Source organism: Zeus faber (genome assembly GCF_960531495.2).
Source record: "Zeus faber genome assembly, chromosome: 14".
In the NCBI taxonomy this organism is placed as follows: Eukaryota; Metazoa; Chordata; class Actinopteri; order Zeiformes; family Zeidae; genus Zeus; species Zeus faber.
In genome coordinates this window covers 22,563,738-22,575,803 of record NC_137200.1, presented here as the reverse complement: position 1 = coordinate 22,575,803, position 12,066 = coordinate 22,563,738, and positions in this window count along the sequence as shown.

Below are 12,066 nucleotides of genomic sequence, written 5' to 3'. Positions count from 1 at the left end.
CGCTAGTTTGGAGGCGGAGGAGGAGGAAATAACAGAGATGCGGTGCACCAAACAAAACATGTCTGAGCGAAGAGGGAGAGGAGGAGAGACAGGATGAGAGCGTCGCAGGGCGCGTGATTTATGGCTGGACGGAGGTCCATTACTCGCCCCCGGACCCGAACACAAACGGGGGCGAGGGCAGAAGAAGGGTAATTATCTCTGGGACAAAAAAATCTCCATCTGGTTGCGATCGTCGGCGTAAATGGCGCAGCTGAAGGGCCCCCGCGTCGTCGGCGCGGGGCCGCTGTCTGGTCCCCGGCATCGCTGCCGAAGGCCCCGGTCATGACGCTGTAGCCGGGATGTTCAACTCCCCTCAGCCCTCGGTGGAGTCTCCGATTTCCACAATAAAACAATTACCCGGAATAAATGAAGGGGGTGATCATTTTTTTCGCGCGGTGGGGTGGGGGTTCGGTGCCGCGGCTCGGGGAAAGAAATATTACCGCGACCGCCTCGTTTCCTGGAAGGTGTTGTCACCGAACGACAAAGTAAGACTTGGCCTAGTTAACCGTGGTGCCGCCAAAGCCTTTCATGTCGCGCAAACTTCGCCGCCCCAGAGTTGTTTCAAATCTTTTGAGTGACGTTACAAATGATGTTTTGGTTGGTGTCGTAACCTGAGATCCTTTCCTCTTCTGATTCTCTAATTCTCCTTTCGAAAATGAAAGCCTTCTTCCATTCGGGTGGCACATCTGTTGTTGCTCGTTGACGGTGTGTTATTTTTTTTTCCAACTCTCCCCCTTTTTTGCGCTCGGGTCCCTCAAGCCAACTCCACGTAATAAAGGATTTTGAACTTGAAGTCATCAAAGAACGATTACAAACGCAACAGGAATGGTGAGGTCGTACCTGTTTGACCGCCAGTCGTCAGCTATGAAAAGGTCTGACAATCGACATTCCGACGTTTTGGCCAAAAATGCCAAATTGTCTTGGCTGATACTGCAGGTGCGTGTGTCACACTGCAAACTACACACTGCACAAACTGCAAAACGCTTTAATGTGTCAAGAGGAAGAGCCCTAAAAACTCATAACCGTGTACTGCCAAACATGGAACAAACTGCTCCGGCAAAGAGGCTCAGCGGTCACTTTCCATTACCTCCCGTGACATTCAACTTCTTAAACGGTTGCTAAATGGGTAAAGCACTCAAAATAATGTGTGCGATGAGCAAAAATAATCTCGGCATAACGGTCAATTTGCCACATTGGGTCTGACTACGTGCACGAGCGCTCCTACTGAGATGCTGCGTGAGTGCTCGCTCTCTTACAGAGCCAGCGTGTGTTGACATTCATTGAAAAACATATTCCAAAACGCATGCGAAAACATACGGAACGTCTCCATAATGTGTTTTGCAACACATGCAAATAAGTTAAATATGACTGAACACGTTGTTTATTAGTCAGATTTAGTCTAAAAATTAATACTCAATGGTTTATTTTTTGGGGGGAATATGTGGTTTTGTATGACAATATAATAGAAGCGGTGGCGGTGTGTATATTCTGCCAAATATTGCAAATGTATCATTCATTTCTTTATTCGACTCACATGCGGATGACGCAATTGAATATATCCAGTATGTCCGTGTTATCAGTGTTGTATGTGCTATGCTGAAAATATGGCGAGAGCAGTGCTGGATCTCCATCGGTGGAATATACATATCCATTCCTGGAGGACGCAGTTGGAAGCAGCCAGTGCAGTTGTAATTGGCAGGAAGAGGAATAATGCGGGAAAGCCCGCCGAGGCCCGCCGCCTCCCAGCTGCCCGGCTGCCCGTTATGGTCTCGCTCCGGCGTCACTTTTTTTACGACCAGGAGAATGAAAGGGAAGCGAGCGCGCCGTAAACGTGATTCCATTGTGATGTTAATGGGGATATTCTATCATCGCTGCGCCTATTTGTGCACATATCGCTCATCAGCGTTTGTATCATACATCATTATTTAGTATTCCGGCGTCGCCGTTTCCTGCCAGTGCCGTGAATAGATTTATCTCTTTTTTTTTTTTTCTAATTACATTCACATTGTTTTGACTGTGTTTTTATGACCCCCCTCCCGCCCGCCCTCCTTTTTGGCTTTTTAGTTTTCCACCGCCGCCGGCCTCGTAATTCAGTTAAAACCAGATGTGAGCTGGTGCGGCGCTGCACTCATTCTTCCCGTCCATATATAATATCTGTCATGGAGTCGTCTTGCTTTATGGCTCTGGAACGACGGAACTGTCACTGAATATTTCAGGGTTTTGGACCCGGAAGAGGACGTTTCCAAAAACACGGACACGCCGGCACCTCGGACCGACGTGGCTGGGTAATGCGCGTTCCTGTCGGCGCGAATCCCTCAAATACCGTAACACCGCCTTCTGACTGGCCATCGGCTCCAATCAACAGGAACATGTTTCTAGCTGTGGACCCATGAGGAAACACCGGAGACCGGTTGGACCACTTAAGCACCTCACTCTCTGCTACAGGACACAACATTTGCCGCAGTTAAATACAGAAAACCTTAAGTAACAGTCATATAACCTTTAAATGTTAATGTATGTACATATATTAGTGGCTGCAGGTAGAATGTGTACTGAGCTGTGTGTAATGCAGCCTGTGTAGTTCTGGAGCGGAGGTAAATGGATTCAAATGACATGTTTATTGAATGGCCCTTTCTCTTAAAGGATTTTAGTGAAGTGCCTTTTAATTAATCCCCATTAGCCTTTACATTTTCCTTGGCTTATTGACTGCGTTGGCCCCCGGCCGGCGGTTCCTCCTCGCCTGAGGCTCTTGCATAATGGAGCCACTTTGACCACCTTTGGATCGCGCTCCCTTTCAGAGCCGCCGCCGCCGCCCAAGGTATGACACTTCCGCCGCTTTTTCCCGATGCGAGTGAGCGTCTGCTTCGTCCCCTCTGCCAAGGCTGCGATAATGCATTTCCCATTTTCTTATTTACCGCCCGGCGCAGCGTCTCTATTCCTGTAACATAAAATCCAAAAAATAAAAACCCATTTCCCCAAACTGCCCGCGTTTGTCTATCATATTACCGCCGCACATGAGCCATGCACGAGGCTTGACCCAAGTGTTAAGTGTCGGCGCTAAATTTCATTGCCTCCGTCTTCTGGAAGGCCCTGCCAATATACTGGCAGCCAATTCCTGGAGGAAAATGAATGGCAATAAAAAAGAGAAATGATAGCCCCCCTGCTAGGCCATGGGAGAGGGCTTTTTTTTTCTCCTGTCTTTCTTTCCCATACAGCTCTTTATTGGGGGCCGGGCGGCTCTCGGGGAGCTGTGGTTTAGCACGACGGCTCCCGAAAGCCGATATCGCCGCAAAAAAAAAAAAGTGAATTATGCCGTTAATTAAAAAGAAAATCTTTAGGAGCGGTTGTGCGACGGTGAGCGCTCCGCCGGGAAGCTGAAGATTCTTACGCCGCTTTGTTACTGTGTCTGCATCTCACGATCACAATCTGTTTATTCCGTTTGATTCGCAGACCAGGAATCGATTGTGGAGAGGATTGGAGCCTTTCTATACAGACGAGCATAAAAACAGCTTCACCGTTCGAAATAATAGAAATAGCCTAAAAGAGCCAAAAATATAGAAAGACACCCAAATATATAAAAATATGCAGAATGTACAAAGTGCAATTCTAAGCACAGGATACATTGTTGGTATGGATTTATAGGCTATAAATTATTATGAAATAGTTAGAATTAAATTATTATATATATATAGATTTATTTATACACAGGTTCTCCTCACTTAACAACTGAGTTGCGTTCCTAGGCCCAGGTCATTAAGCAAACTGGTCGATAAGCGAGGACCCGTGTTATTTCACGTTAAGGGGGCATGGCTCATATATATAGTGTATATAGTGTATATGGTATATATGGTGTATATAGTATATATATATATATTGTATATAGTGTATATAGTCTATGGTGTATAGTGTATATAGTATATATAGTGTATATACTGTACTGTTCATAATGTATATTATACACTATATACAGTACACTATACATACTATATACACTATATATACTATATACACTGTATATAGTATATATAGTGTATATATAGTATATACCGCGGTATGGTACGCAGCGTACAATACAGACTGGTAGGAGAGCTGTTCGTCCGAACGGTCATTAAGTGAGGAGTACCTATATATATATATGTGTATATATATATATATATATATATATACAGTATATATGTATGTATGTATGTATGTATGTATATATATATATATATATGTGTGTGTGTGTGTGTGTGTGTGTGTGTGTGTGTGTGTGTGTGTGTGTGTGTGTGTGTGTGTGTGTGTGTGTGTGTGTGTGTGTGTGTGTATATACAGTATATACTGTATATACAAATACTGTAAACTACTGTATACTGTAAACAAACATGGACGGATTAATAATGCCCGAGTTGAGCTTCTGCACTTATATTGGTATTGGTGTAAAACAGATAAGTACAGGATAAATGATCAGCGTTTTCTTGTTTATTATACTTGTTTAAAATTTCGGGACACACCGGCTGCATAACTGCCGATCCCGACGTGTCAAAAAGTCAAATGATGACCAATATCGGTCAGACTTTGATACCGTTTCTATCATTATGTCGCAAATCAGCAGCAGAACTGCTTCACAGCAACATGTGACGTTATCTGCACGTGGGAGCGAATGTAAACAAACATGGAGGAGCGTGGCGCCTGGCGGACTGAGCACCATTCGTGGATCACTGCAACATCTATCCGTCTGCTACCGAGCCGCGACGACGTGAGGTGAGCGGGACCTCCGAGAGCCCGACCCAAGTAACTCTTTGTTTGCCGACCGCATTTCAGTCCAAGGTTTCAGCGAAGGAATGTGAACGCAAACAAGTCATTGGAGTCATCGTGTCTCAAGTCGAGTCAAGTCACGAGTCTTTAAACTTCCAAGTCCGAGTCGGGTCCCAAGTCATTTATTTTCTGTCGGGTCAAGTTGCAAGTCATGGAAACGGTGACTGGAGCCCACTCGAGTCCCAAGCCACGATGACTCGAGTCCACATCTCTGGACGAAGGCACCATTGCTAGATAGCAAAGTAGTGTAGGCTGGAGTGACTCCTTGCAATTGAGCGGGAGAACCACTGTGCTCTACTGTTACATAGGTGTTAGAGGAGGGGCCTCACCAGGTAGAAACGTATTACGTCGATGTAGGCCCACCCGAAAGATCAGGACCAAAAACAACAATTTAGCGGTCTAACTCCACAATTCAGTCCTACATCATTCATAGTTTTTTTTTTTTTTTTACATGTTTTAAGCAATTACTTTCTGACATGTATAATGTGTTTAAAAACAAACCTCGGAATTGGCTCTACGGGGACTCGAAATGGTCTTAAAATGTGGTAAATATAATTTGATAACTATTAGGCCCTAGTCATTCAAATTTTAAAAAGTCATTAATTTCGACGTAAACATTTTTTTTTTTTGTCACAATTACTACAAGTTCTTTTGCATTTCTAAACCTACAAACCCTAAATCTACCATGGAACCTAATACAGTGGTACCTCGACTTACGACTGTAATTCGTTCTATAAGAACGGTCGTATGTTGAAACAGTCGTATGTCGAAGCAATTTTTCCCATATAAATTATGAAATCATGAAGGGTGAAAATAAACAAAATACACAGCACAAACACAGTAAATATGGAAAAAATATCGATATCGTGCTCACACGATGTAGGTCGCCCGCTGACTGACTGCTGACTGGCTGCTGACTGGCCGCCGACGCGCCAACTGCAAATTTCCACGGTCGTATCTAGGACCAGTCGGTCGCAAGTCGATACAAATTTTCGCGACTATCGCTGCTCGTATCTTGGATTCGTCGAAAGTAGATGCGGTCGTAAGTCGAGGTACCACTGTACATAGATGAACCTTTTTCTAGATAAACTCAACTCACTTGCAAACTCGACTTTACCTTGAGAGAGAAATCATGAAAAAAAATCCTGTACTTACCATTACATCTGTAGTTCTGCCACTTAAAAAAGTTCTAGTTAGATGTGTTCCAGTCCCTAATCTCTTACCTTATCACTTACACCATCTTACCTTGCTCTGGACCTGAAGGAAAGCGTTCTAATACCAGTTTGTACAATCATGTTGTTCATATTACAGTTCAGTATATACCTCTCTGTGCCAAATATATATTGTACTATAATTTCCTGCAACACTTATAGAAGAGATGATTTGCCCAAAATTCCGTTTTAAATTTTGTTAAGGTTTGTTAAGGACCTTTTTAAGGTCAAAAAGCAAATTAAACCCTCAAATTTTGAAAGTATTTCTTAGATCTAAACTGATCTACCGTCTGCCCTGACTATTTTTGGCGTGCAACACAGTGCATTGTGGGTAGGGCAGGGCGTTTGGGGACTGCCGGAACTCGGTGAGAGTCGTGGGCGTGTAAAGTGGGCTGCAAGGTTATTTTACTGCCTCGCTGGGACATTATAACAAGATGCTCTGATATGATCTGAGAGAGAGTGGAGGTCTCCAGCTGCTCGTATCCCGCCGCCCACTCCCACCTCCCACTCCCTCTCCCACCCCGACACACTCTCTACACACCTGCTCAGTTCATTATTAAATCTGGGAATTGTCCCCATAACTCAATCCGGCCGACTTCGGGCATTATATGGCCATTTGTGAGGCGGGTTGGGGGGCTGGTGAGGGGGAGGGGAGGCGCAGAGGATGGATGTTAAAAGCATATTGATTTGTCTGCAATGTCGTCATAGATCAGAGATTTATGGCGGGCGTATAAACGCAGGGCCCCGCACGCCCAGAAGCCTCCCAGCCCCGAGGTGGAGGAAATGGAGTCCTTAGTATGACTGATGAGATCGAGACAGCGCTCTCGACCGCCGTCCTGCGTTTACCTCCCTCCGCCCCCGGGACGCTCGCCGCCTCGGGCTGTCGTGGCTGCGGTCGGTCCTCGGTGGCTCCCGGCGCTTTGCCTTGCTTGGCTTTTGCCGTGGCATCCCAGGACTAAAACGGTCCGAAGATCAGAGCGAGGCTTTCCAAAGAACGGACGAATTTGGGCCCGACATCTGCCCCCTGCCCCTGTCGCCCTTCTGCCGCCGCTGCGAAACGCGAAGGTCGCCAACTGAATGAAGTGAAATGAATCTGTTTGTGTAAATGTATACATCCATGAATACCAGTGGACTTCCACTAATAAGGGTCTGCAGGACTTCACTACAGAGGGACGGAGTAGATTCTCATCTATCTACAAAGAAAGACAGTGCTAGACCCATTGAATAGCTAGAATAGCTTTAGACCGATTACGTTCAACAATCAACAACTCGGCTCAAACAAAATAACCTTAAGTGGTTTGCTGGAGCTCCGTGGAAAGTTCCAGTCTCAGTACAAAACAAGTGAATGACGTCAAACGGGACTGTTTCAGTGTTTGTTTTAGTGGTCCAACAATTTCAGCACCGTGGCAATTTCTTTCTAAATTTGTCAGTTGAAATTTGCGATGATGGGAGTGTCGTCAACAGTTCAGAAAAATCACTGAACAGAAACCATTCCTTCCCCAACGTGACCCCTCTGCGCTCATGTTCACATTGTTAGTTCTGCTCGTTCAGTGCTGCCACCCGTTGCCATGACGTGTATGGCAATTCATGTAATTTTTATTTAATCCACATAGTAAATAACTAGTCAACGTCAGATAGTGGTCGTCGGCTCGTGGTATGAAGGTCAATGAGTTGACGTGACCCTTACCATCGCAATGTTGGATGTCTCGTCTATCGCTGCTCGTAGAGACTCAATGTAGGGTGTAAAGTCCTTCCACCGGACGCCGGTGACATCTTGGTAAAGTGATGGTGACGGTAAACAAATCGGGGGCAGTGGGAGCACGGCTCTGATGCTCTGTGACAGGCCGCCAGTTGGGGGTGGCGGAGGCCCGGAGGGTGGAGGAAAGGGTCCTGTCCGTGGCGGTTAGAGCAGCTGGACCTCAGAGTCAAGCGCAGGGTCAATGCCCGGCCACGCCGGTGTGCTCAGCGACACGAAACCCTGACGCAGACCCCCCCTTCCGCCGGGTTCTGGCTTGCCCTTGCCCCCCCCCCCCCCCCCCCCTTTCACAAGCCATCCTCGTCAGACCGAACCGGCCGCACGTTAAGCTGGCGTAACAGTTTCAAACTGCTGCCGTCCGCCGGCGCATACGCCCTATGATGGTCTGTCCCACATGCCGACACACTGCCGGGTTGATGCGATATGGAAGCTGGCAGGCGCGTAATTAGTGATGCTTATGTGGCCCCCGATGCTGTATCGCTGCATCCCAGAGTTATATCGCCTGTGTGACGTCGAGAGGGATTGTTCAAGTTGTTCATTTTAACTGCTTGAGTTGTGAATCCCCTTTATGCTTTTACGGCAGCTGCTCTGAAGGCCGTGCAAAGAGATATTCAAAGTGTAATCGATGGAGAAACCGAGGGGATTTGACAGCGCCGCAGGAAATAGACAATTTATTATGAGCAACCAAGCCTAGCTAGTGGATTATCTATAAAACTTTCATGGTTCTCCCTCAGTGGCAAGCGGCCATAAAACTTCCCAAATGAGGGACTTGTTAATTTACTTGTTAAAGCAAATTAAAAATTTATAAGCGCTTTTCGGTAAATGAGATCCTCTTTCATTGTTGCCCCTTGTGGGATTCTCTCTGCCAGATCCTGGGAGGGCAGAGAGCCGCAGAAGAACAATAAAAAAGCCGTTAAATCGTTCCAGGTTTTTATTACAGCCAAGTTCGGCAGCTGCTGTAGTGCGTAACTAAGGGAAACCAGGAGCCGATCGCTGTGAAAGACCCCAGAGACTCCGGCGGAAAGCTGAACCTCGCTCTTTCTCTCCGTCTCTTTCTTCCTGGCACTGGATTGTTCGACGGTGTCGTCTGCTCCTGTATCTCTGTCCCGCATTGGCATCACCATGGCAACCAGTGTTAAGGCGGATTCTCACCAACGCTGCCAGCCAGGGTCAGAAGATAAGATACTCCAAATAGTCAATAGTTATGCCCTTGGAGTTACTGTAGGTCAGTGCCCTTTGTAAAACTCCCCCGTGGCACCTACTATCTTCATTATTATTATTAGAGAGTATTCTGGACAAATAAAGAAGAGATGGTATTGGCTGCTCCACTGTCTCGATTTTTGTCCAAGCGGTTGAATGGTTATCTCTCCCCTGTTGCCCATGAAGGGGAGTAAAAGAAAGCATGAAATAAAGCATTCCATGTCCTATTTACCTTCCTTTTCGTCCCCCCGAAGCTGTTTGCATTGTGAAGACTTTTTAAGCGCCAACCCCTTGGGCGACCGTCCCAGAATGTTAAGGCAATCAGCCCTCGCACACCATTGGTATTTGGCGACACGGTCGTGACAATGCCGTTGCCTTGATCTGGCCCTTTGTGGAGCTCGCGAGGTTCAAGGTCTGATCTTTTAATACATAGTACGTTGGTTCGTACATACGCCAGCGAGGTACATCCCTTCCCTTTGTGTGGGCTTTAATTGAAAACTTCTAATTATCTTTTCTTTTTGCTCCAGGTTAGAGGGTATAGGGTTATGGACACTACCAATAACAGCCAATAACTGGCTGTTCTCAAAGTAATTGACTTTTCTTTTCATTTTACTTCTATCTTTTCCTTTGCATCCTGGGATTACCTGCCGTTTTAGAGCAGCCCCTTCCCATTTTGAGCCAATTGGCTTCCCCTACTGATATCACCTGCTGAACATAATTCTTATTTATTTGCCCGATAGATGGCTTGGAAATGTGCTTTTCTATAGTTCTCCCTCAATAATTAATGTTTTAGTTGTGGTATCTCTCTATATCTCGTTTATGAGTTTATTTATTGATTGTGTACAGTATGTGGGGGCAAATGGAGCCGACGCAGCATACCTAGGGCCACATACGGTATTGCAGCTGTGTACCACTCTGCATATTGTGTTGCATCAATAGTCTTTAAATCACTCTGTTGGATTATTACCGCAAATTCTGCTTTTTCCCTCTTTTTTGAATATTTTTGTCAACCGATCTCATGTGCTAAAAGTTAAATATGTAGATGCACCACAACTGGCTGTGTATAGCAGGGGTCTGAAGCTCAAATGACCCGGGGGCCACAAGCCAGATTGTCTTCTTCTAGGGGGGCTGTGCTAAACTTCAAGGGAAAACCGGCCTTTTTTTTTTTCTTACGCACGTTCGTGAATTGCTTCATAATCTTGTTAGAAAAACTTTCTTATGATATATTTAATTCTGTTTTATATTTTGAAAACATTAAGTACATTTGTGTGGATGAATTAAACAGTGTGATTTGGAAAAAAATATTTGCGGGCCAGATTAATCAATATATTATCACCATGTAGCGGGCCACATTTAATTGTCTCGTGGGCCAAATGTGGCCCCCAGGCCTGTAGTTTGAGACCCCAGGTATATAATAACAAACTCATCTTAGGTCGTTTGTCACTGTTTGACACGTACCAAACTTGAACTTAAACTTGATCAAGCCAAATCAAATACGGTCACAGGGAAGAAGGTAGAAGAGGTCACAATATTCAATATTCAGTAAAATGAATTTATTTTCTTTTTTTCTTTCGTGTTTTATGGGGAGAAAACAAAGTCTTTAGTCAAGTGATCAATCACAATCCTCTTTGTAGGTGAAATATATTAAAATAATTTAGACAATCAATTATAGCAATTTAGATAATATTGAAATACTATTAAAATAGTGACTTGTAAATTGATAATTTGCCATAAACTATAATGCTAATGTCCATGTTTTTTTTGGTTTTTTTTGAATGCATGAATTAGTTCATAATATTTTAAATGAAGACTTATTTCATGTTAAACGTTGTTTTTCATGTGGTCCTGTGGGCTCAGCTGCCTCCCCAAAGTGTCCTCCTGCCGGCAGCTGATTGAAAACAGTTGTTGATTCAATACTTCAGTAAATTCAGACTGGAAACGCAGACAGACAGGGGAGGGGAAAAAAAACCAAAACAACTTTATCCCCTTAACGCAGAACAGATTGCAGCAAAACAAGACCTCGCCGTGTGGAAATTAATGGCAGATGCACTTAGTGGTAGTTTAAATGTTTCATTAGATGCTAATGTCTCGCTGTGTCTTTAATTGTTGTGAAATTAGCCTCTGGAATATTAAAACCATCTGTTTGTTATCCGCCTGCCGGGCCGCTCTGTGCAGATATGAGGTTGTTAAACCAACGCATCCTTATGCCTCAACCTGCCGCTTAATTAATGTCTGTATAACATCGCTTCGGCACAAAACACCAGCACATGTGGGCATACACGCCATGTATGCAAGCACACGCGCACACACACACGCACACACACACACGGACACACACACACACACACACACACACACACACACACACACACGATCGCAATCTGTTTATTCAGACAGTCTTCTCACGTAATACGTCAACGTAACCATTTCTAAGAAAAAAAAAAAAAACATAAACAATTTCCTGTTGTATTGTTGTGAAATTGGACCTTTCTGTATTCATCTCAAGTCTTCGGTTGTGTCTTTTGTGTAGTGCCACAAGAAAGGCACCACTGGCTAATGTTAGCCACCAGAGAACCTCCGGGATCATCCTGTGGCAACGGTCATTATTGACAGACCTGCGGTCATTATTGGGAAATAACTGACCGCCGATCGCGGCTATCGACCAATCAGAATGGAGCATTCCACAGTGTAACAATGAAATGCAGCACGAACATCACCGCAATATCCCCAACACATTTAGATTAACCACTAGACCATTTAATCTCAGCTTCCCCTTTTTTTCCCGCATTGACCGATGCCGTTAACAGATCCATTAATCACTCCATTAAAAAATTAATCCATCATCTGAGCCTCTGAAGGGGTAATTTAGGGGAGCGGCGGGAGGAATTAAGGCGTACGAGCTGAGGGATGCGTTTAGAAACTCGCTGTGTAATCACGTCCCCGGCTCTGTAATATCCTTGAAATATGAGCCGCTCTTTATTGGAAACGTCTTTATTAGACATTAGCTCCTCGCTCATTATACAGAGTTCAATTTGTACAAGACTTTTGATTTCAAGGAGCTCG